The 22,374-nt window shown below is 40.9% G+C and overlaps 1 protein-coding gene across 5 annotated transcripts in view; it reads left to right on the top strand.

The window, feature by feature from the left end:
* Positions 1 to 22,374, top strand: part of sema5ba (sema domain, seven thrombospondin repeats (type 1 and type 1-like), transmembrane domain (TM) and short cytoplasmic domain, (semaphorin) 5Ba) — a 173,118-nt gene that overhangs the window by 42,519 nt on the left and 108,225 nt on the right. Inside the window, exon 1 of one of the 5 annotated variants that reach the window (XM_072686119.1) lies at positions 22,034 to 22,086. The exons of the other annotated variants lie outside the window; for them this stretch is intronic. The gene's annotated coding sequence lies outside the window, so the exon portion shown is untranslated. Of the gene's footprint in view, positions 1 to 22,033; positions 22,087 to 22,374 lie in introns of those variants that run through there. 5 annotated transcript variants of the gene reach the window in all.

The raw sequence follows: 22,374 nt of genomic DNA, 5'->3' as shown, positions 1-22,374 counted from the left end.
CTTCAGGCAGTCATCACTGTTAAAGTTATTTTGAATAGTGTTAGTGGGGTCATTCTAGAATTGGGGGTTCATGCCACGTCTCCCAGATAAACCTTTTGTTATTTTTCCAAACAAAAACAATCTGTATTGAATCAGTTTTGAATAGTAATACTAATTACATGAATGGTTCACTATTATAAATGTCACATATTGTTGACTGTCTTTGCCTCCTGATTGACTCATCTTGAATTGTACATAAAATAAAAGAAAAAAGTTAAATTTTTATTATTATATTAACAATTATGAAGTCACAATTGCATATAGTATTTATTGTTTGCAGAATATGTCATTTCAGTAATCAAAAATATACTTTATGTCCCAGGGTTCTGGTCAACTCTGCTACCTCTGATTTAAAAATGCACAAAATCTGCAAACAGTTCTAATCAAATACATGGCCTGAACTCTGTAATGTCACTTCCTCTGGTGGATGTAGAGATATGAGGTATGTCACACGTATTATTTTATTATTTTGTATACAATATTGACAATTTAGTATAAAATATTAAAATGGACAATTTTGTATTAAAAACTATTTTTAATAAAATTAAAATTCTGTATTAACCCATAAAATTCAGTTTTTAGACTGGAGTCTAGATTGAGGTTAGCACATGGAGTTAAAGCACAAAATGGTGGAAAATGTTAAACTCTGTTAATTGTTTAAATGGTTTCAACATGGTTCCATAATGTAGCCACTATTTAAGGACGGGCCAGCAACGTTCTCAGTATACTTATCTTATCTTAATGTCAGTTGTCTTTAGCAAAGGGGAATGAAGCACAGCTTGGGTTTGACATAGCGCCGAAGATGTGAACCACCTCTCTGTGTTCCACAAGGTCTTTATTGATCACCATTAGGCCATTGTTTTCCGATATGGTGCAGCCCTAGTTGGGTGGTTATTGAGGGCTTTTTTTACTTCAGGATACTTTTGGATTTGCGAAAACCAGGGTGTATTGCAGTTGTGGCTTGGGATGCAATGAACTTTAGGAAGTTTAACAGATCATTTGGACACAACAATGCTCAGTTCTTTCATGTAACTAGATTTCCATTTTCCCCCATCTACTTAACTTCTTGTAGGGCATTGTAGAACCTGTAGAAACCGGAGAAACACACACACAAAAAAGAATTTGATCTCTGTGCTGGGCCATCCTCAGCCTTTACATCAAGCCTTTACACCAATTTAATGCTTTATCCATGAATGCAGATGTTATCTTAAATTTGTCTCCAAAGTTCCATTGAATTTATTATTTTGCCTCTGTGTTTGCTCTTTGAGGATCTATGCACAAATAGCTTTGCACAAGATTTCTGGGCTGACCTTTTGTGATTTGTTCCAAGTAATGAAGCTTGACTTGCAGATTGTTTGTGTTGCTTTGCTCTGCTTTGCTCAAAGGCTTTGATGAAAAATCTAAACTGAAAAGGATCACCACTGAACAGGTATTTCTCTGACTGGAAGACGAGACACCTCTTGTTGTTCAATTAGAAGCTCAATGATCTCATTTTGCTTTCTCAGGACATCTGCAAAAGCATTGGGCTCAGAAGGTAGTGAGCCAGCAGTTTGAGAAAGATACACATCAATACTTTTCGATACCGTTTTGCATTGGGTTGATGTGTAGTTGTGGCCGACGGATGTGGGTGCTTGCAGTCCGAGGGCACTCGGTGTATGAGACTTTTGGGATGCTTGAGGCCTGTGAGGGGTTACTGGAGTTATATACTCAGTAAAAGGTCCATACGTGGATGAACTACCTTTGCTGAAATTATTCAGATGCATTACAAGCAGCAGCATTATCAGAAGCACGAAGAGAGAAGCAGCATCAATAATGACATTCATGATTTTGGTATTGCATGTATTGAAAAGTCCTTTTCGTTACTTTTACCAGCCTGAAACAGTATTTTTTGTTCAAAAACCAACCTTTCCCATTTGCTTAGCAATCAGTTTAAGCAGTTTCTTTTCCCCCTCAACCAGTTGCTCAGAGACCTCGTCCATTTTCAATGTCAGCAAAACTCTTTCTCTTGACAGAACAGCTCCAGCTGTGGGCACTTTTTCAATTCAGCCTCATTTTATTTTTATAGCACCTTCTACAATAAGCATGCTTACAAAGCAGCTCTTCAGAAATTCAAGTGGAGATTTCAAAGTGTTAAGGAAAAACTTCCTTAAGCACCAGAGAGTGGAATTAGTAAATGTATAAAACGGGGGCACTAAGGTCATATAGGGAGGATATATGATGGCCACTGACCAGTGTTGAAAGTGGTGGACTACTGATTGTGTTGTTTGAAGATGTTTGCATATGAAACCATGCTGATTCAGTTAAGTTCATTTGCAACTTATCCCATTTATACACACAATTTATATATATATATATATATATATATATATATATATATATATATATATATATATATATTTGCATATATTACGTTAGAAACAATAGATGAACATACATAGGTCAGTGAAAGGTCAGTGAAAGGTCAGTGTAAGGAAATTATAAGCGGCTATAACAATCATTATAAAAGGCTATTAGCAGCATTTAATAGCTTAATAGCAGAAGGGATAAAATACTTGGAGTGATTTGTTCTTCTAATGGCCACATTGTAACGTCAACCTGAGGGCATTATAGTAAATTCACTTGACAGAATATGATTGACTGATAATTCTTCTGCTTTGTGGGCCACTTCTTCCACAGGGAGCCCATGTCTCTAAAGATTACATAGCATAGGATCACAGACACTGAAAAAATTCAACTTCCGCAGTAAGTGAGTTCATTGTTGGGTCTTCTTGACAAACAAATCTGTGTTTGCATAAAATTTCAAGCTCTGTACCCAAATACTTACATAATTACAACCTCTTTTCCTAGCATTTGACTCCTTGCTATTTTGCTTAAAATCAATTATTTATTTCTTAGACACAATAAAGGTCAAGGAAGTTGTCATCACACCACAAAAGAAAAGCAGGTTGGGCACAACCAGTGATCTGAAGATACAATATGGCAGCGTCATCAGAAACCTTTACTGCCCTCTCGAAGACCTGCATCTGCCTGTGTACATAATGAAAAGCAAGGGGGGCAGTACAACACCCTGAGGTGGTTTTATTTGAGACCTTAGTGCTGGACATATGTCCATTCACCAAAACCAGCTATATTCTCTGTGTCAGAAAATCGAACAGAGAGATATGAAGATTCACATGAGCATAGGGAGGGTTTAGAACATTGAGAAAGGGAGTTAATGTAGGGTTTGGAGGCTAGATACAAATCCTTACAGTTAAGAGTTTAAAACAGACAGACTCTTTAATAAAACCTCTGCACCATCCAAATTAGTTTCTTCTCTGGCGCAAAATGTGAAGGGCAAAAACGCATAGCTCCATGTCTTAATCATGTCCAGTAGGCCTGCAGAAGCCACGACAGAAGTACATCAGCATGCTGCAACATTGGATGAAGCAGCAGGAGCATCAGGTTGGTAATTGTTATGCTATCTACAGTTACCATTTAATACCCAATTTTTCTGATCAGTCCTTCATTACAGTAAATCAGGAAAGCTGCTAGAGGAACTAAACAAATCCATATGGGTCCAAAGTTTAGTGTTTTCCTTACTGAACCAACATATCAATAACTATACCGAGCACATCACTACTTGCCTCTTATTGCTGCATGTGTTTATTTATGTTTATTATAATGTTAGATAGACTTTTATAGACAAACACACTGCTTAGATAAGTAATATTAAACAAAGCCTAGCTATAAGCGTGTATAATAGTCTATTATTGCCTTTGCAAAAAAAGCAAAACTGGAAAATCTGAAAAAATCTATGCATCTCATAACTATAAAGCTCTGTATATAGAGATCTATAAAGATCTTTAGCTTTTCCCCAAAAAGTCTTTAGATTGGAGATATTCACACACACATACATGTAGAATTTACCTGGCAGCCGGTGAAGTGTCAGCAAAATAGGATTAATATAGGAAATGTGCACAACAGTAATGTCTATCTGCACTGGGGACTACCTGGAGCTTGCTTAGCCACTTAGAGCTCCCAGACAGCAAAGCAGAACAAAGGCATGAACTAGTTTCTCTGCACTGTTTGAAGAGAGTATTTCTTATCAATTTTTTCTTCTTTGGAGGAGACTCTTCTGCTAATGTTACCCATATGTGCATGAAATAAGAGATTAGAGTTAAGGAACCCGAATTTTTCACAGAAGCATTTGGTGCAACTCAAAAGCCCTTGAGATTTTATGTAATCTGACAGCTTGCCTCTGTTGTCCTTTTGGTCTCGGTGACAGCACTTGAGTTTTGAGGGGGTTATACTGGTCTGTTGGTAGCTGTTAGTAGCAGGGTAAGGCTGAATGTGCACTGTGAAGCCAAAAGGCTTATTATTTCCATGTTTAGCAGTGAAAGCATTCATGAAGTCATTGTTGTGGGTATCTGGGCTTTAGGAGCTGTCTGGTTACTAGGTGTACTCAATAAGAATCTAGGATATGTCAGTCAAGTTTCAGTAAGACCCTTCTTCCATGTAGTTTGGAGTAACTCCAGTGTGGTTTGATGGCAGTAATTTTTTTTAGAGCATGGATTTGATCAACACAACATGGGACTAGTTTTTTTGATCCTGGTTTCTTTTGTAATGGTATCTGGGGCGTAATTAATGAATTGAAGCATTCGGTTTTCTGGTTATTAGTAATGTGGGATCAGTAGTTAAGTTAAGACTGTGTGTATATTATTTATTTGACTGTATTTGTAGTCCTACAGAAATGCACATTATATTTCTCTCCAATACTAATTTAGATATTAGATTTATTGAGATCCATTTATGCATGTGGATACGAGCTGTACAGGGCTAGGATATAAAGCTAGTGAGCTACGGTTACTTGGCCTTAGCATTTGTTTGTTTACAAAAAGTCTGGCTGCCTTTCTCTGAGTAAACTTTAAGTCACATGTGGCTTTCTGTGGTCTCTATATGGCTATAACTTAATGTTGTGCACCTGTGTGCATTCCTCCATTACAAACAGTAGTTTTCCATTTTTGTTCAAATGTATTTTCAACTGTAAATCCTCGCCAACTTTCCGTAAACTAGTTTCATCTGCCTTTCTCTCCTCTCTCTCCTCCCCCGTCTATATTTCTCCCTCCCACTACTCAGGTGCAAAGAGATAGAAAGCCCAGGTCCACTTTCTGGATCCTAACTTTAAAGGAAAAGCCCTCTGCAGAGTTTTGTAATTGCGAGTTCATGACATTTTATAAAATTCTGAAGGAGCAGCAGCAGTCATTTTGCAGCGACAGACTGCTGCTGCAAAATAAATGTGGCGGAAACACTATCATCACTACCATGGAAAAACCTTGCATCTCCAACTGGCAGTTTCACAGAAGAAGGAAAAAACCTTCTAAACTTTCAGTGGAAGTGAGTGTAATATAATATTATATTAAGTCACTTTGAAGCATTTTTGTTGGTGTATTCATTATGAGATTTTAACAAATGCCAGATTTAAATTACATTGATTATGTAAATATTGAAAGCGTTTTTGTGTGAGAATTTTGCATGACATTGACATTATATTTGTGCATTCGTTTTTTCTTTTTTAATTATCACTAAAATCTTGAATCTCATTTTTCTTTTATACCAGTTCTTTACATTGTCTAAAAATGTCATGATGAATGGACCAATAGAAATGCTCCAAAATGACTTGAAATAGAGTCTTTTTACATTGAAAGTTAAAGAAGGTTTTTTTTCTTCTCTTGTAAAGCTGGCTTCTGGATGGTTTGTTCTGACCTATGAAGTAAAGTTTTGTCAGAATTAGCATCACCATCAGTTGATACGTACAAGAAACCTATCAAATATCAGCACCGGCCCATAATTCCAATATTGATGAATCTCTAAGTCCATGGCAATTAATCAAGCTGAATGGCTTTTAAGGTAATGACACTATAGTAATGTTCATGGCTTTAAGAATTTTCCACCTGATTCTTTTTCATAAATCAGCTAAAGACAATAGGTAGTTTAGTCATCAGCCTTTTGACAGGCTCATTACAAAACACTGAGTGGAAATGCAAGACTGTGGCCGACAGTTCTAAGATCAGTTGCTTAGTGCGAGACTGTGGTGCATTTTCGCTCTCTGACGTTGTTTCTTAGCCTTTATGAAGTCTCAGTCCCTCCCTTGCAGTAAATGAGTAACAGGGAGTTTTAGTGTAGAGCGATGACAGAGGGGCAGGGAGCATAAATTGTGGGGCGCTCTCAGGGTCATTACGCCGCGTGGCTCGGGCCTGCTGGATCTTTTATCATCCACCCTGGATCAGTGGCTATAAAACGGTGGCTAACTCTGTGTTTATTTCCCTTTAACAAAAGATTAGCTGTCTGCAGCCCGTGAGTTCAGCTGATGTCCCGTGGGATGGGAGAGGCAATGAAAACATAAATCTGCCTTTAAATTCTTTCTGTCTTCGCCTTCCTGTCTCTCTCTCTCTTTCTCTCTCTCTCTCTCTCTCTCTCTCTCTCTCTCTCTCTCTCTCTCTCTCTCTCTCTCTGCTGTATCTCTTTATTCCTACCTGTGTCTCGCCTCTGTCTCTCGTCCTCTTTTTCTCCTCTGTAGCTCTTTAATTCTCCCTGTCTCTGACTTCTCTCTCTTTCTGTCTCTTCCTATCTCTCTCCCTCTTTCTTCCCCTCCCATTTTGTCACTGTCTCTCTCATAGCTCCTTGATTCTCTCTCATTCTTTCCCTTAACTGTAGCTATAATTCACCCTGTTTCTAGCTTCTCTCTCTGTCTCTCTTTGTCCCTGCTCTCTCTCTCTCTCTCTCTCTCTCTCTCGTAGCTCCTTGATTCTCTCTGCTGTAGCTCTTTAGTCTCACTGTTTCTGGCTTTCTCTTTCTCTCTCTCTTTTTCTCACTCTCTCTCACCCTCTCGCTCGCCCTCTCTCTCTCTCTCTCTCTCTCTCTCTCTCTCTCTCTCTCTCATTCTCTCTGCTGTAGCTTTTCTGGCTGTTTGGCTCCTTCTATCTCTCTTTGTGTCTGTCTCTCTCTTGTAGCTCCTTCATTCTCTCTCACTCTCTCTCTCTCTGCTGTAGCTCTAATTCCCCTGTCTCTGGCTTCTCTCTCTCTCTTTTTCTCTCTCTCTCTCTCTCTCTCCCTCTCCCTCTCCCTCTCTCTCTCTCTCTCTCTCTCTCTCTCTCTCTCTCTCTCTCTCTCTCGTTCTTTCTCTCTGCTGTGGCTCTTCAATTCTCCCTGTCTCTGGCTTCTCTCTATCTTCCTTCCTCAGTATGTGTGTGTGCTTGTGTGTGTACGCTTTACCCACTTCCCAACTGACTTCTTCCAACTCTCTCTATTAATTGAGTTGGCTGATTTCATTGTTTGAAGTTGGCTGTTAAACCCTAGATAAGATCACCCTGCTTCTATCCAGTAGAGCACATTATTACCGGAAGCGCTCACGTTAAATTAGTCCGGAGAACGCCGGCGCTGTTTGTGTTGTTAACATTGAAATAAACAAGTCCCTTTGGTGACATAATGCCTGTGAGCATGTTCGTGTAGGTGTGTATGCGGCGAGCGGGCAAGCAGGGAAAGAGGGTGAAAAGTTTGCCGAGCTTTATCTGAGAGAGGTGTTGTGGAAGGAATGTGGCGGAGGCAGGCCGGGTTACCGCACGGGATTTGGAGCTGTGGGGGTGTGCTGGGGTGAGAAGACCCCGAGCAGCTTTGGGTGCTGATTCAGTGCTGGGACACAAAGACTAAGGTCGAGCTTTTTCCTTTTCAGGAGAGAGAGTTCAGTCTTACCACTGAAGATGATCACTGGTCTAGAAGATTGCTAAGAGGTTTCCACTACTTTCAGCTGAAAGCTATACGGCTACTATCATACCAGTGTGCCTGCAAATGGTTACCTAGTTACCACTGGCTTTTCAGTAACATTGAATGACACCAGAGTGGAGCATTAGCTACTCAAGGGTCCTACGTGCCCTGAAAGATCTGGAAAACCTAGAAATTGAGAGAGTTGTTTTCCAGTCATGGAAATATACGGAAAATAAGACAAATTGCTAAAAATATCCTGGAAAAATGTGTGAGATCTTGGAAAAGTTGAGTTGTTGAGCCACTGCGTCTTTTTAGCCGCTGAAGTTCTGTTTATTGAAGCTTGCAGTGCTAGACTGGTCATGTGGACAGATATACTGGCATCATGTCTTACAGTGTGTAATATGTGTAATATCCTTTGTGTGATTTTTTTTTTTTTTGGAATGTACAGAAGTGTGGAATGGTTGTCCTGGCAAAGTCCTGAAAAGGTTGGGAACCCTGTCACTACTGACTTGTGAGCAAATCTCATTATTCATAAAGAAATAAACCATTTGTGAACCAAACCAAAAGCTGAACCCAGTTAATAAACGCAGGTGCCTTACGTGAAGCCCTCAGGAGGTCCCTCAGAAATTGTGGAAAATACAGAGCACAACTAGGCCTCAATTACTGCCATAATCCTGTGTTGCTGTTTAATCATTCAGGAGGGATTAGAGGAACCAGTCGGTCCTTTACCTAATTATAGCTCTGGTTGCTCCTGTACACAGTGCATCTAGCGTTGGAGAGCAGCCAAAGGTCTCTGTTCCCTCTCTTTTAAAGAAATCGAGGGAGCAGCAGAAGACAAAGGCTGTCATTGATGTTTTAACAACCTAATGAAGATGCCACTAAGGACCTGGAATCTCAGATTTCGTCTTATAAAACAAGAGGCAAAAAGGAATGTGAATGAGTGAATTTTTGATCCCCGTCGGCAGCCCGCTCCTCTTACAACGGCTCAGAAGAATAGCCGCACAATTCATTCGCTCAGATCCTCCTACTGTAGCTGTGCTGGTGAAAACAGCAAGTATTTGCAAATGATCTAAGCCTCTTTCTCACAGGAAGCTGAAGCCTGCTCGAACTCACAGATGCATTTCTGCGCTGAAGGACAGACATGTAGGGCAGACCATTTAGCGAATCAAGCGTCATTAGCAAAATGACAAAAGCACTTTGAAGTCGAATCTGTTGCCAAATCTATTTTTAATTTGGCGGTTTCCTCTGAAGCAGCGTGATTTCAGGCTGCAGGTAGTATAGGATATGTCTGCTCCTGTGATGTGAGCAGCATAAATAGTAAAGTGAGAAGCCTTGAAAGATTCACAGAGAAGATGGGATCTGAGCACAGGTTTATCCTCTGTTCTTCAAGGAAGCATGCAAAAGCATGTCCAGCATTTCCAAGGGTCTGAGTGCAGTGCTTCTAGGTGACTGAAATCCATATTTCCCAGCTGCACAATGGGGATTTAGTTTAAGGCTTCACTGATCGTATTTTCGAAGGTCACTGCTGATAGCTTCTTCTTCCAGCACTGACACCACGTACTTCACTACCATTATCAACTGATGACAAGCCCTGATACAGTGACAGTCGCTACACTTCTGTCATCATGTCAGTACTTACAGTATGTAAGTGCTGCAGATATAATTGTATCTAAGGTCTGCTTATGACTGTTGTTCTTTGTCAGCCAGGGGTGTAGCGATACGCATATTATAAGGTGAAATAATATACTCCGATATAATCATTGTTTTAAGTCTCGGACACCTTTTAACAAACTAAGGCCTAAAGAACGACACTAAATCTACTAGAGGTTGTAAGCATATTCAGTCATTTGTGTATGGATACATATATGGCATAAGCCCCTCCTCTTTCCCCTTTACTATAGTCTGATTGGATGCAGAAAGCGACTAGGTTTTAATCAAAGATGATGATATGCAAAAAAGGCTATAAATCAGTGAACCTCTGAAGAGAGTGATGGATGTATTGGTTATATAGCTTTAACTCTCTGACAGAATTTTGACCAATCTTTTTCCGTTTATTAAAAAATTGTAAACAATAAGTTACACCTTTACTGTTAAAGGTGCCATAGAACGCCTGAATTCCATAAGTTGTTCCTTCATATATAAGCAGTTAGTATGTGAATTTGGTTGGGGTAAACAATGTGTAGATGAGGTTTTACAGGCCTATATACAACCCTGTTACTATGCCTCCAAATAAGCTTCCCAAAGCAAAAGCTGCAGGCCAGGTGGGCTGCATTTCCTGGTTGTTACGTCACAGAAGGCTGTGTCACAGCAAAGGAGCCTTCCTATACAGCCCAGAAATGTATCCTTCCTGCCCCTCGGCACATACATCGCAATTTCTTTGAAGACATAAAAAAGCACAGGTTTTCTGCTGTCAACACGCAAGCTGGTTAGACAGCATTTGTTTGACCAGCAGGCTGCTAAGAAGGAGTTTTCACACAACAGTCCTACCGAGGACTCACCCTAGCTGGAACGCAGCTGCTGACTTTCCTTATATGGTGAGCTTGTGAAAAAAAAGGAGCTCTGTTCTGATTGCCTGGATTATGTAACAAAGATGACTCACGATTAGCATGGCATAGCATATATAGCATAGCTATAACAAAGAACATCGGAGACACTCGGAGAGTGTTGTGGTCCTCTCTGTGTCCTCTCAGTGGCCCAGGAATAGCCGGGTCACAAGTCCTAGTATTCTGTGAGTCTAGTGGTGAGTCTAGTGCTGCTCTCCAGTGTTACAAGTATCAGCTAAACTGACTTCTCCAGTGGGCTGGGTGTATGTGAATTTTGGGGACGTAAAATAAAATGGAGCAATACTGGTTACGAGACAGGTTTAAAGTTCTGAAGTTGGCTTGTTTCACAGCTCTCTTTTGGTCAGGCCTGATTGTCCCCCAGTATAGAGACAACAAAAGTGTTGGTACCGAATTCTCAGTATTAAATTATGCCAAGATAAGTACATTGGCTGTTCTAGGACTCCTTTAAAAGAATGCCAGCTCACATTTTTGCATTTTTACTGACGCATCATCACACCCCTAGTCAATGAGACAAATTTAGACTGCACTACTAATAGGTTATTTTTTTGTTGTTCTATATCAGGAAGCATTACTAAAGAAGGGCTTTACCTCTGCTTCAGGTGCGCTTCATATAGACAAAAACATTAGCCCACAAGGCCAAAGTTGACAGCCCTCAGATCTGTATTTAAACCTCACAATGGCTGTAAAGAGCTGCGTGTTCAGACACTGAGGGGATTAAACATTAATGAGGACAGTCGTTCACAGCCTCCTCTCCTCTCCTTAGACACAGAAACTCTTCCCTTTGTTAATATTTGCTGAGTTTGCCCAGCATGATGATATCCCGTTGTGCTGTACGCTTGGAATTGTAGTAAATGAACCTAATGGTTTAGCCTTGTTTTTATTTTTTCTTTACATATCTGTACCATGTTGCTTTCATTTATTTTGAAATGGCTCAGGTCATGCTTCAAGACGTTTTTAACAAGAAATCTTGCTAAGGAGCCATGCGGCAATTAAAACGAGAAGCAGATGTTTGTTTTTTTTCCCCTTCCTAATTAATCCGAAATGTGCTTTATTGCTGTGCACTTCCATGCAGGCGGCGATAGTGGCAGCAATGATTTCATTTCTTACACAATTAACATCCCCTTAGTTCCCAACTTTGTTCGCAGAAATGTCATAAATGCACATTTATTCATAATAGTTCTACTTACAAGCCGTCCTGTGTGCTGCCACTGTTAAATCAATACACTCCACACACCTACTAAAGAATTATTGAGCTACAAACATTTTTCAGTGTGCTTTTGACACGTTGACGTCTCTGCTGTCATTTTCAGGTGAGATTGCATCAACCCCCTGAGGACTCTGGCCAGAATGGTCCTTTTTATGGACAGCAGTAATCAATTTGCTGTCACTTGTGTGTGGACGTGAAATGGAAATGCCAGCTGCTTAAATTAGATAATCCCATGTTGTTCATCTTTTAAATAACTGCACACCTCTGTGGTTTACTGCAGACCTTCTAAAGTGTGCAGCTCAGAGGCCACCATTCAGTTATATCATTTCCAGTCAGAATGGCCCTTAAGTTCATATTTCATCTTTTTTTGTTAATATTTTTTTTGTCTAATTGTACCCCATTTGCTCCCCAGCACTAGCAATGCAATGCCCCCAACAGGAGAGTGAAGCCACCCACTCTCTCTTTTTGCTATGCGAAAGCACTGCTCCCCAGCTCTGACACAACAGCTAACAGACGGCTGTGCAGACCACCATCACACTGGGAGTGATGTGGGCAAGATGTGTCATCAACCCACACCTAAGAGGGAAAGCCAGTTGTGCTCTCTCTGGTTTCGGCTGCTGATGGCAAGCCTCAACAACTACATTAATACAGTGTATCAAACGTTTCAGTGTTTATTGTGTCCATCCTTTACTTTTATTACAGCTTCAATTCTTTTCAGCAGACCTTGCTGTTAGTGCAGTCTTAGAAGTTGGAGCATTTTCTGCTTCTCCCAAGTAATCCCAAACACATTCGGTGCTGTTGAGGTCTGGACTTCAGCAACTTGATTTGATTAAACGGTTCTTTTTCTCAGTAAGGGCTTCCTGATCAGCTCCACATCCTTTCAGACGTACAGTGTTCAGTTGTCCTCTCACAGAGGAAGCAAGGACAGAAACTTGTGGATGTCTGGATGTGGATGTTCCTCAATGATGAAAGCTGTAAGTGCAGCTTATCTGATTGGAGATGTTTTTTGTGGACCACTCCTTGTAAGGAGTCTTGTTTTCTCTTGATTTTTTATTACTTTTCTGAACTCTAATTTAGGAAACTCCTGTTTCCTTCAACTTATGTCATTTTGACTTTCCTCCTCCTTATTCAAGTTGATTATTTTATATGAAATATTTAATATTTTAAGTTTACCTACACGTAAATGTTCTCTCTATATATTATCCGAGTTATTCCTACACGGGTTTTCCTGGCCTCTTTATTTGATTGGCCTGAGTCCAGAAAACCCTGTAACAATGTGCTTGTCTGGATGTTCTGATTTAACTGGCTCGTAAAAAATTGCTTATACACAGAAGCAATTGCCAAGAAGCCATACATCCTGCTTCTGGGGGGAAAGTGCATCCATCTAGCATCAGGAGAATGTGCATCCTGGAACACTTTGCCCTATGTGTGTAAAATCCTGACCCTGTTGGCAGAGGTGCTGCTCACAGCCCTGTGTATGATGAAAGCCTGACAGCTCAGGGTCCACACACAGCATAGGGATTGTTTCAAAGTGTCAGTGGTCAGCGGTTAGCCTCAAAATTCTGCCCAAGCGTGCCGGATGCCAAAGCCTCATTGATGAGGACTGAGCCTCTGTGTGAGCAGTGAAGAGCGGATAAGAAACTCAGCTAATGCGTCGATACGGTGCACGCATGTCTATGGCCTTGATGTTTGTAGCATTTCCTGTTAGCTGAGAATATGGACATTTGCTGAGGGATTACAGGACAAAGCACTGGCTTTCATCTTGGAGAAACCTACAGAATCAGATTGGTTCACACTGGTGGTGATAGAAACATAAAGACTTGTAAAGAGTTTAATGCTTCTAAAAGCTACCCCAGAGAAGAGTGTTACATGAAGTGGTTACCAATATGCTGTCTGAGGCCTGACATCGTTTTTTCATTGGTTATGAAAAGCTGTTTAAATTAAATATTAAATATTAAATATGTAGCAATCAGGCAGGTAGTTTCTAGTTTCTAGCGCTCGTTAAAAATGTTTTAACCATTGGAAAGAAAAAGAAAACCACGGCCAGTGGTTGTCTGCTACTGACGAGGAACCACTGTAAAGAAATCAGAGATGGTCATTGCCTCTACAATCAACCATTTCACACACACACGCAAAAAAGTAATTGGACATTGCCTGAAGAAGCAGAATTGTTGTTAAACTCTCATTTAAAATAGCTGCCACATGTTTCTTTCATGAGTTCAGTGAAGTGTTTTGGGTAAAGGACCTTGAGAACAATGATGTCAAGCAGTTCGGATGTGCGTGGCAGCAAAGTTTAGAAGATAATAGAGTCGTTATAAATAGACGGAGCATTACTCTTCACAATATCAAGTCTGTGAGATTAAAGCCCTGCAGGGATTCATTTCTGGGTGATAAAAGCGATTGTTTGAATGATTTGCTCTAGTTTGGCAGCAAAGCGTGAATGCATCCTCATTGTATCACATCAAACGTGAGACGATACACTGTGAAGAGAAAATCAAACAGCAAGCGCCCGCAGCCAAATGATCTCATCCGTATAAGACATAAACGGAGGTCTGGACTTCCTGTGAGCAGTTTTTGGGAACTGGCAAAAAGGAGAAGGTTCTTGGTCTTGCCAGTTCTGGTCACGAATGGCTCTGTCCCTCAGTAATCCTGCCGTAATCCTTATCTGAGAGAATGTTGTGTGTTTGTGTGTGAGTGTATGTGTGTGTATGTGAACTCATATACCGTGAAGCTCTGCAGGAAAGGGGCGACTGTGTGGGTGCATGTGTGTGCTGCTGCTCTGTGGATGTGCACTGAGCTTAGAGCCACAGATCAATGAACTGCCTCATTGGAGAGAGATAGAGGGTGTATATGATTGTGTGTATGTGTGTGTGTGTGTGTGAGAGAGAGAGAGAGAGAGAGAGAGAGAGAGAAAGACTGTAAGGAGGCTTCTGAGAGCGGAATGAAAGCATGGAGCTGCTCTGAGACGGAGTATGTGCTCAAAGCGCCTGGTGTGGCCCTCAGACGCTGAGCAGCTTCTGAGGAGCGAAGGGATGGGAGGAGAGGGGGCGGAAGAGGAGGATGAGCTGCATCCATGCCTGCTGGGCCACCAAGCTCTGATGAGGGGCAGCGTCTTGGGAAACACAGAAGATGCAAAAAATGAACAGGGGACACAAAGATAGAGTTGGGCGGTATATGGGTAATAACATATACCATTGTATTTAAGGATGCTTTCACACCTACCTTGTTTGGCCTGGACCTTCAGACTTTTCAGCTTGGTCTGAACCAACAGTCTGAACCTAAGAACCAAATTTTGGTCAGACCAAAGGAGGTGATCAAACGGAGCCATGATTTGGTTTGTTTGCAGTGAAGTATAACCCGAATTTAAGGCTGGCTATCGTCACCCATTAAACAATAACAAAAGCAGTGGGAGCACACGGGGATACTTGGATATCTGGCGGCGATGATATAATTGATGCACGACAAGTGCGTTCATTTGGTGAATTCAAAGTAGTATCAAGTACTGCAGTTTGAAATTCATAGGCAAATTCACAGGCAAACCTTAATGAGCTGTTCAGATGAATGCGCCTGAAAACAGTCAGAACTAATGGTCCCTATGAACGTGTTATGCTGGTTAAATTGACATTAGTTAATTAGTTAAGTTAATACATATTCGATATTATATACACAGCTGTGAATTTCATGCTTTAGTCCATGCACTGGGAGCTCTCAGATATGAGGTTTTATCCTCTAAATGATTCCGATATCTACGGGCATCTGCAGTCCAGCGGTCTGTTAAAGTGACCGTATGTAGCATTTTTATCTTAAAATAGCAGCTTCAGAAAATAATGTTGATGCTCCACTGACCTGTAATAGGAGAATGGCATCTCTGTTGTTACTACTCTGGGCGTGGTAAATTGCGCGGGACAACACTTGTGAGAACTATGTAATACTTACAACCATATCATATTCATGTAAAATCTTAGAATATGAATAGTACATTTGCCTATATGCTTTTTTCACTTTTAGTGATGCTTTTGTAGCCAGTTCAGAAAAGTATGTGAAATGTGTGTCCTATAGGAGTTGCTCAGAGTGCTTCCCGAATAGAGAGGGAGCCCACAAGTATCATACAAAGTAATGCTGCATTTCCTACTCTACCTTACTCGAACTTCCTCACTTCCCATCGATTTCTGTGGAGACAGGCAGCAGTCCTGCACTTATGATTAAGAGCGGTGGCGGCAGCGGCAGCGACAGCAGAGTGATAGACAGCGATATGCAGTTGGGAATCTCAGAATTTTATGCAGATAAGAAGCGAATTCATTCCTACTGTTGAAATGTATCGTGGTGTATTTCATCACCATGTGTCACATCTATATTCAGCAGTCTCTCTACACCTTGAAAGCAGTGTTTCAGCACTAAGGGCGATTCAGCAGCAGTTAGCCGGAGATTATTACATGGGTTGAAAAAGACATTAAGTAATATTAAGCCTGTTCTCACCTGTAGTTCAACAGGGCTCAGAACCAGCTGTGATCTGTACTCTGCTGTACTTAAGTGAAAGTATAGGTATTGTGTGAGAATCCTTCAATCCATCTTCTTATCCTGTTCTTTCTGGTCGGGGCCACAGGTAGGTCTCCACATTGAGGAGGACTTTCCTCAGTAGCACGTTGACTATCCTCTGCTCATGGTGTAACCAGCGAGCTGATTGCCTCTTTTTGTTGAAGGCCGGGGGTTTATCTATAAACACGCGCCATGTTGACTGTTCCAGGAACTCCCATTCATATTTGAACCAGTGGCCGGTCTCCACATTTGTAAAGTCTCTGGCTGAAGTTGATACTTTGACAGTTTTGTGGCTCTATTCATACCACAAAAGGTGAGCCTTATAGTATCTGCAGTGATCTTGGACTACGTACAGGGCTCAACGGGTACCTTTATGAACCTCATTTGTTGTGGAACTACTTTTTGGGGGAAGGAACGGACCATAATAAAGCATATTCTATATGACATTCAGGGCTTTGATTTGTTGTTTGTTGTATAAAAGCAAGCGAACACTTTTGTTGTTGTGTGTTATCGCAATATGTTTTGAGATCTTTTGCTTAAATAGGCTATATGATGTATTTTATTAAAACCCCTCCAGTGTTCTCCATTACTGTCCACCATGTTTTCAAAGTTTGATGAAGAGCCATGCTGTAATTAGCCCCACATTTATTAGTCCTGGTTTATTTTTAAGCCAAAGTTCGGGCTTGAACATCAGTGCAGTGTGTTTTGTCAACAACATGGCGTTTGCTGTTTATATTGGAACGTGTATTATTCAGAGCGAACTGGGCATTATGCAGTCAGCCCGCTGTAATTATCCCAGTATGACTCCCAGAATGTTGTTTGAGGCACTTTGGATGTATTAATATTTTTTTTTTTTAATGAATAGTTTGCAGTTACCTGGCTTTTCATAATCCTTTGAATGGCATAACTTGGCATTAGGTTCATGAATGACATTTTACTTTGTCCTTTTGAAGAATAACTGAGGAATAACTAAGCACATCAAAGTGACCGTCTAGGGATGTCGCTAATAACATGCAGTTAAGCCGTGTACCTCTTTCCCCTGATACTTAATCTTTGTACTTCCATTATTGCCGTCTCTATGCATTTAATTGAAAACACGGAAAGTGATTGTACAATAGATTTCCCTCTTTTAGCATTCACTACCAACAAATTAATTCCTTTCTGAAAGACTCGTTTTAGAGCTGCCCAGTCTGCTACTTTGACGTCCACGGGTGAGTTTTATTAAAGTTTTGTGTCATGTCTCCTGGCAGCACAATGCGGCTGAGTGATGAATGCACTCCGGCCAGATTCAATAAGCACGGCTGGCCTCGCAGGGTGTGCTGTGTGTTCTCATCCTCCAGCCTTTAGCTCACCGCTCCTCACTGATCAATGCGCCCTGACAAACGGCAAATACCTGCTCATCTCAAGCCACTGCGCAAACACAGACGTCCGCCCTCAGAGCGCTGACTTCCATCGACATTTGTCTTGTTGGACAATTAGCACAAATTAAATTGTACCTGGGTGCCGTCCTCAAATTAAATTGTGTATCTCTCCCTAAACTTGTATTTTACAGCATACACCACAACTCAGACTGCCTATCACTGTTTTGTACGTTCTCCTCTGGCCTTGATGACATGCCAGACACGGCTTTGTCCTATTTTCTTTAAATGCCCTAAATGAACTGCTTCCTACACGTTCTTCACTGTTGTCCTCAGAACTCCTACAGTGCTTGGATCTTCCTTATCCACACGTTTCCCAACACAGTCCCACAGGCTGTTAATGATTTTTGAACCAGATTGTGTTGTCCATGAAATCACCTGAACTTCCTCACTCCTCAACCCACTCAATCACTTGATTGACGATGAGCGGAATCGTCTTGTTTGCAAAGCATTTCTTGTGGTTATGTATCCCTTCAAAGACATCCAAACAAAAAATAAGACATCCATCTGCTGAACATCAGTGTTTGATTAATGTGTACATGAGCAGTTCTGTCTGACTGACAGATACATCCAACAGAGTTCTCAACAAATTGCTGTGGCTCAACCAAGAGTTTTGGTTTATTTGCCTGAAGTTTATTATCTGGGCAGTTTATTGTCTATATCAGTATACCAGGCTTGCCTATCTCACAACAGTACTTGTGAGAAACTTAGTGTGTAGCGACGGCAGATAGTAATGGGTTTTGGTAAATATGCATGTGTCTAAGCACCCAGAACTGAATGTCTCCGGGGGTGCAACTGGCTAAAGATTCAACCCATCATTATAAGATGACTTGCTTTTCAACCAGTGGATGTTGTATAGAACCCAGAGCGAGTCATCAGCATTAGCACCAGTTCATTTCACTGGCTCTTGCTCAGTAGTGCATGCATCCCTGAAAGTATACGAACAGTCAAAGGTTTAGACACACCTACTACGATAAGGGATTTCCATATTTGTGCTATTCTGTTCCCGATTTTACAGTAACAGTGAAGAAATCAGAGCTATAAAATAACCTGTTGAACCATTTAACTTCACTATGTATGTTTGTTTCACAAAACTCCACACAACAGTTCAGATACAAAGAATATAAGAATATAAAAGATTATTAAAAACAGTTCAGGTCCCAACCTTTTGCTGGTGGTGTGTTTTGGACAATGACCGGGAAACCAGTAACTAGTTAATTTGACATAATTGACCACATGACTGGGAATGTAGATTCATCATAAAACCTGCAAAAAACCCAATAAAGACAACAGCTAAGCATGGGAACGAGAATGATGCGCTGTGCTTTTACCACAGCAGCGATGTATACAATTTAACAGCTATCTTGTGATGAAAGCTGTAAAAATAAACCGAAAGACAAAGACATCAAGTTTGAAACATTGTTTGGAAGTCAGATCTTAGGTAAGATGAAGCAGTTTTTTAATGATAGTGTACAGAGAAACACCATGCAGGATTTATGCTGGGGCTGGCAGTGCATACTCGAAATCAAACCCTGCCCTCTCCAATTTGACCCCGGCAATCGCAACATTCATCTGAGGCCAGAAGTCAGAGAGAGCGTAATTAGCCTAATTAGCCTCTGCTCTCCTTGGGTAGGTAGGATGAACCTCCAATCACCCCCTCCATCAGTCACACTGTAGTAAAACATTTATTACTGTAACTTTACAAAGAAGTCAACTGGCTGCTTTAAAGTGTATTAAACATCAGATAGTAAGAAATCATGAGTTCAGTAAAGGGATCGTTTTGATTGCTGCAGTAGCATCAGAAGCAGCTGTTTGAGGGAAAAGAGGTTGCCCCAATCTATCTACAAAGCCACACAGCTGACAGCTTGGTTACTTGCTGAGAACTCCAAATGTCATTTTTTTTGTAGCTCATGTATAAAGAGTTGAGCATTTAGCGCTCCAAGCTTATCAATTCCGAATCATTGCACTGCAGCGTAGAGCTGTTGCAGTTTTGCTCTACAGATGCAGATACTGAAATATTATTGTAAGATCTTTCTCACAGCTCTGTTTGGCCGTCGAGCAGTTTTGGCAATGGCAGACTGGTTTGTAGAGCATATAATGGTTGATTGGTTTCACTCCTCATGCCTAGCTGCAGCAGTAGCGGCGGCAGCAGCTGCGTGAGGGACAGGAGAGTGTTGAGACTGAATGGCCGCACTGTATCACTGTATCCATTAGCTCACTGTGGCTAATTATTCTGCCCGAGCCGTGTCACTCTCCGCACACAACTCCACACAGTGGAGCCTTTCTCTCATTCCTCTCAGCTTTGTTTCATTCAGCATGTACAAACACTTGGCTGTTTTTTGTGTGTGGTTCTTGGCCTCAAGGCTGATGCAAGTGTTAGTTTGAGATGCAGGCTATTTTAGCCTGTTCTTCACAGCTTGGATTTCCCAGTCATCACGCCCAACGTGCCTTGTCTAGCAGCTGCTGAGATCACTGGCTCTTTTAGCCGAGGTTTGTCTGAAACGGCTGGAGCAGAAGGGATATGGACTGACCAAACCAGCACATCCCCCTGGCCAGCACAAACGAGCTGTGTGTTAAGCTTTCGCCATTTGCTCATTAAAGCTGGTTTGATATGTTCCAAAGATCCTTTGGCTGGTCCAGTTTTCTGCAGATTTCTGCAGTAGTTGTGGCTAATTATGCACAGATCACATGGGTCTTTGGGGTCTTCATGCAGTGTGTATTTAAAGATAGCCTGGAATTACTGAGGAATACTTAAGACATATCAGAGAAAAGTTTGTATGCAGTGTGTGTTCTCATGATCCTTAATGATCTTTTTTTTAACAATTTTGATCAAGTTTTTCTTAACTTTCCCAGCTCAAAGAAAAATGCATTCCATCTTAAAAATAAAATGGTCAGATGCAATGATTTGAACATGAAAACAGAAAAAATACTTGCAATGAAAACCGGACATTATAAGCTGTATTAGGTTTGGTAAAATGCTTCTTCTTCATGACTACAAAGACACTGGTTCAAATCCTGTCAAGATTCTCTAATGTTAGAGGTAAAGATCTACCATTCTGGGTAGAGCCAACACATCTGGCTCGGACATTCAGATGCCCCCCTGCTGGCTTTCAATATCTAGTTTAGGTAATGTGTGTAAGCTCAAGGTTGGAGCTATGCTCTGCAGGGTGGTGGATCTTTAGGACAAGGATAGAGCACCCCTGCTCTAGTGAAATAACATTGGACGGCAATGACCTGCAGGTTATATAACTTGGCTTGTAGCCTAGAAAAATCAGGTCTGTGAAGTATTGGGTGTTAATAGTAAAAATAGATTAGAAATATGTGTTAGGAATATGGTAAGTGTCAAGAATACAGTTACTTTTTAATTTATGGAGTTGTTTTGTTCTACTAAAGCCTGAGTAGACTGATAAATCACTGTACTGGTCAGTTATTTATCTCAGTGTTACTGAGCTCTACTAAAGCCTGAGTAGACTGATAAATCACTGTGCTGATCATTTATTTATTTTAGTGTTACTGAGCTCTACTAAAGCCCGAGTAGACTAATAAATCACTGTACTGATCAGGTATTTATCTCAGTTTTACTGAGCTGTACTAAAGCATGAGTAGACTGATAAATCACTGTGCTTATCAGTCATTTATCTCAGTGTTACTGAGCTCTACTAAAGCCTGAGTAGACTGATTAATCAATGTGCTGATCAGTCATTTATCTCAGTGTTACTGAACTCTGCTATAGCATTGGTTCTACATTTAAGAGGCTTGTATCTTCCAAAAGCATGTAACTTTTGTGATATCTGTGCATTCACCAAAAATGGTCCCACTTCTGCTAAGTTAATCCAACAGTTTATTCTGATATTAGAACGGATGAGTAAAGTGTACATGAAAAATATTAACAGAAAATGACATGTCCAAAATTGTGTCAATTAAGGTAAAATGACAGCAGTCGAGTTTTCCTCTGTGCTGTTTCAAGAAGTTTGCTGAAGCTAAAAACTATTTTACATGGATTCCAGATACGTTTTTGATGTCTTGTAACTGAATACGTTACTGAATACACATGGAGCGGCATATTTAGTATTCTGCCTGCCCGTCTCTGAGTATAATGAAGAAAAGAGATGAAGTGGAACAAAATGGCACTGCGGTTGAGAGCTTTTTAATGCTAAAGTTCGATAATTCAACAGTTAATAATTCAGGGAATTACACCTCTTCATGAAAGACCTCCACTGCAGGAATAATCTACAGAACCTTAAAAAATGATTTTACTTTCCCTTCACAAATGAGACTAGAATCCACTCTCTTTAAAGCCATTAAAGTGAATTCAGCAGAAGTATGTCGGCACCGGCAGCATGATGGTCACAGAGACAATGCAGCTTGTAGCGCCGCGGTGCGTTTCTGAAGCGCTGTTTATCTGTTTAAACGCTAGCAGCGATGCCGTGGTGGATTTGTTCACATGAAATACATTTTGCTTGAGTGATGAGGAAAATGTGACAGAGTGTTTTCACACCCCTCTCCAGGTCCCCCCCTCAGGCGGGCAGCTGCAGACATCTCTCAGAGAAGCTGGAACCGAATAAAAGGCCATCCAGCTATTGTCAGTTAGGCTTCAAAGGAATCTCTCAATCTCTCTTCTTGTGTCTCTCTCTCTTTCTCATTTATCTTCTCTCTCTCTCCCCTATCTCTTTCCTTTTTCTCTGTCTATATCTCTCTTTCTCCCTTCTCTCATTTTCCCTCTCTATTTCTCTCTTATCTCTCTTTTCACCCTCTTCTTTTTCTCTATTTCTCACTCTCTCTCTGGACCTCTCGATGTATCTATCTCTTTATCTCTTTCTCCTTTCTCTCTCTCTCTCTCTCTCTCTCTCTCTCTCTCTCTCTCTCTCAC

This window comes from Salminus brasiliensis, chromosome 8, assembly GCF_030463535.1.
Source record: "Salminus brasiliensis chromosome 8, fSalBra1.hap2, whole genome shotgun sequence".
NCBI lineage: Eukaryota > Metazoa > Chordata > Actinopteri > Characiformes > Bryconidae > Salminus > Salminus brasiliensis.
The sequence above is the reverse complement of the archived record's forward strand: the minus strand, read 5'-3'. Positions and strand labels throughout refer to the sequence as shown.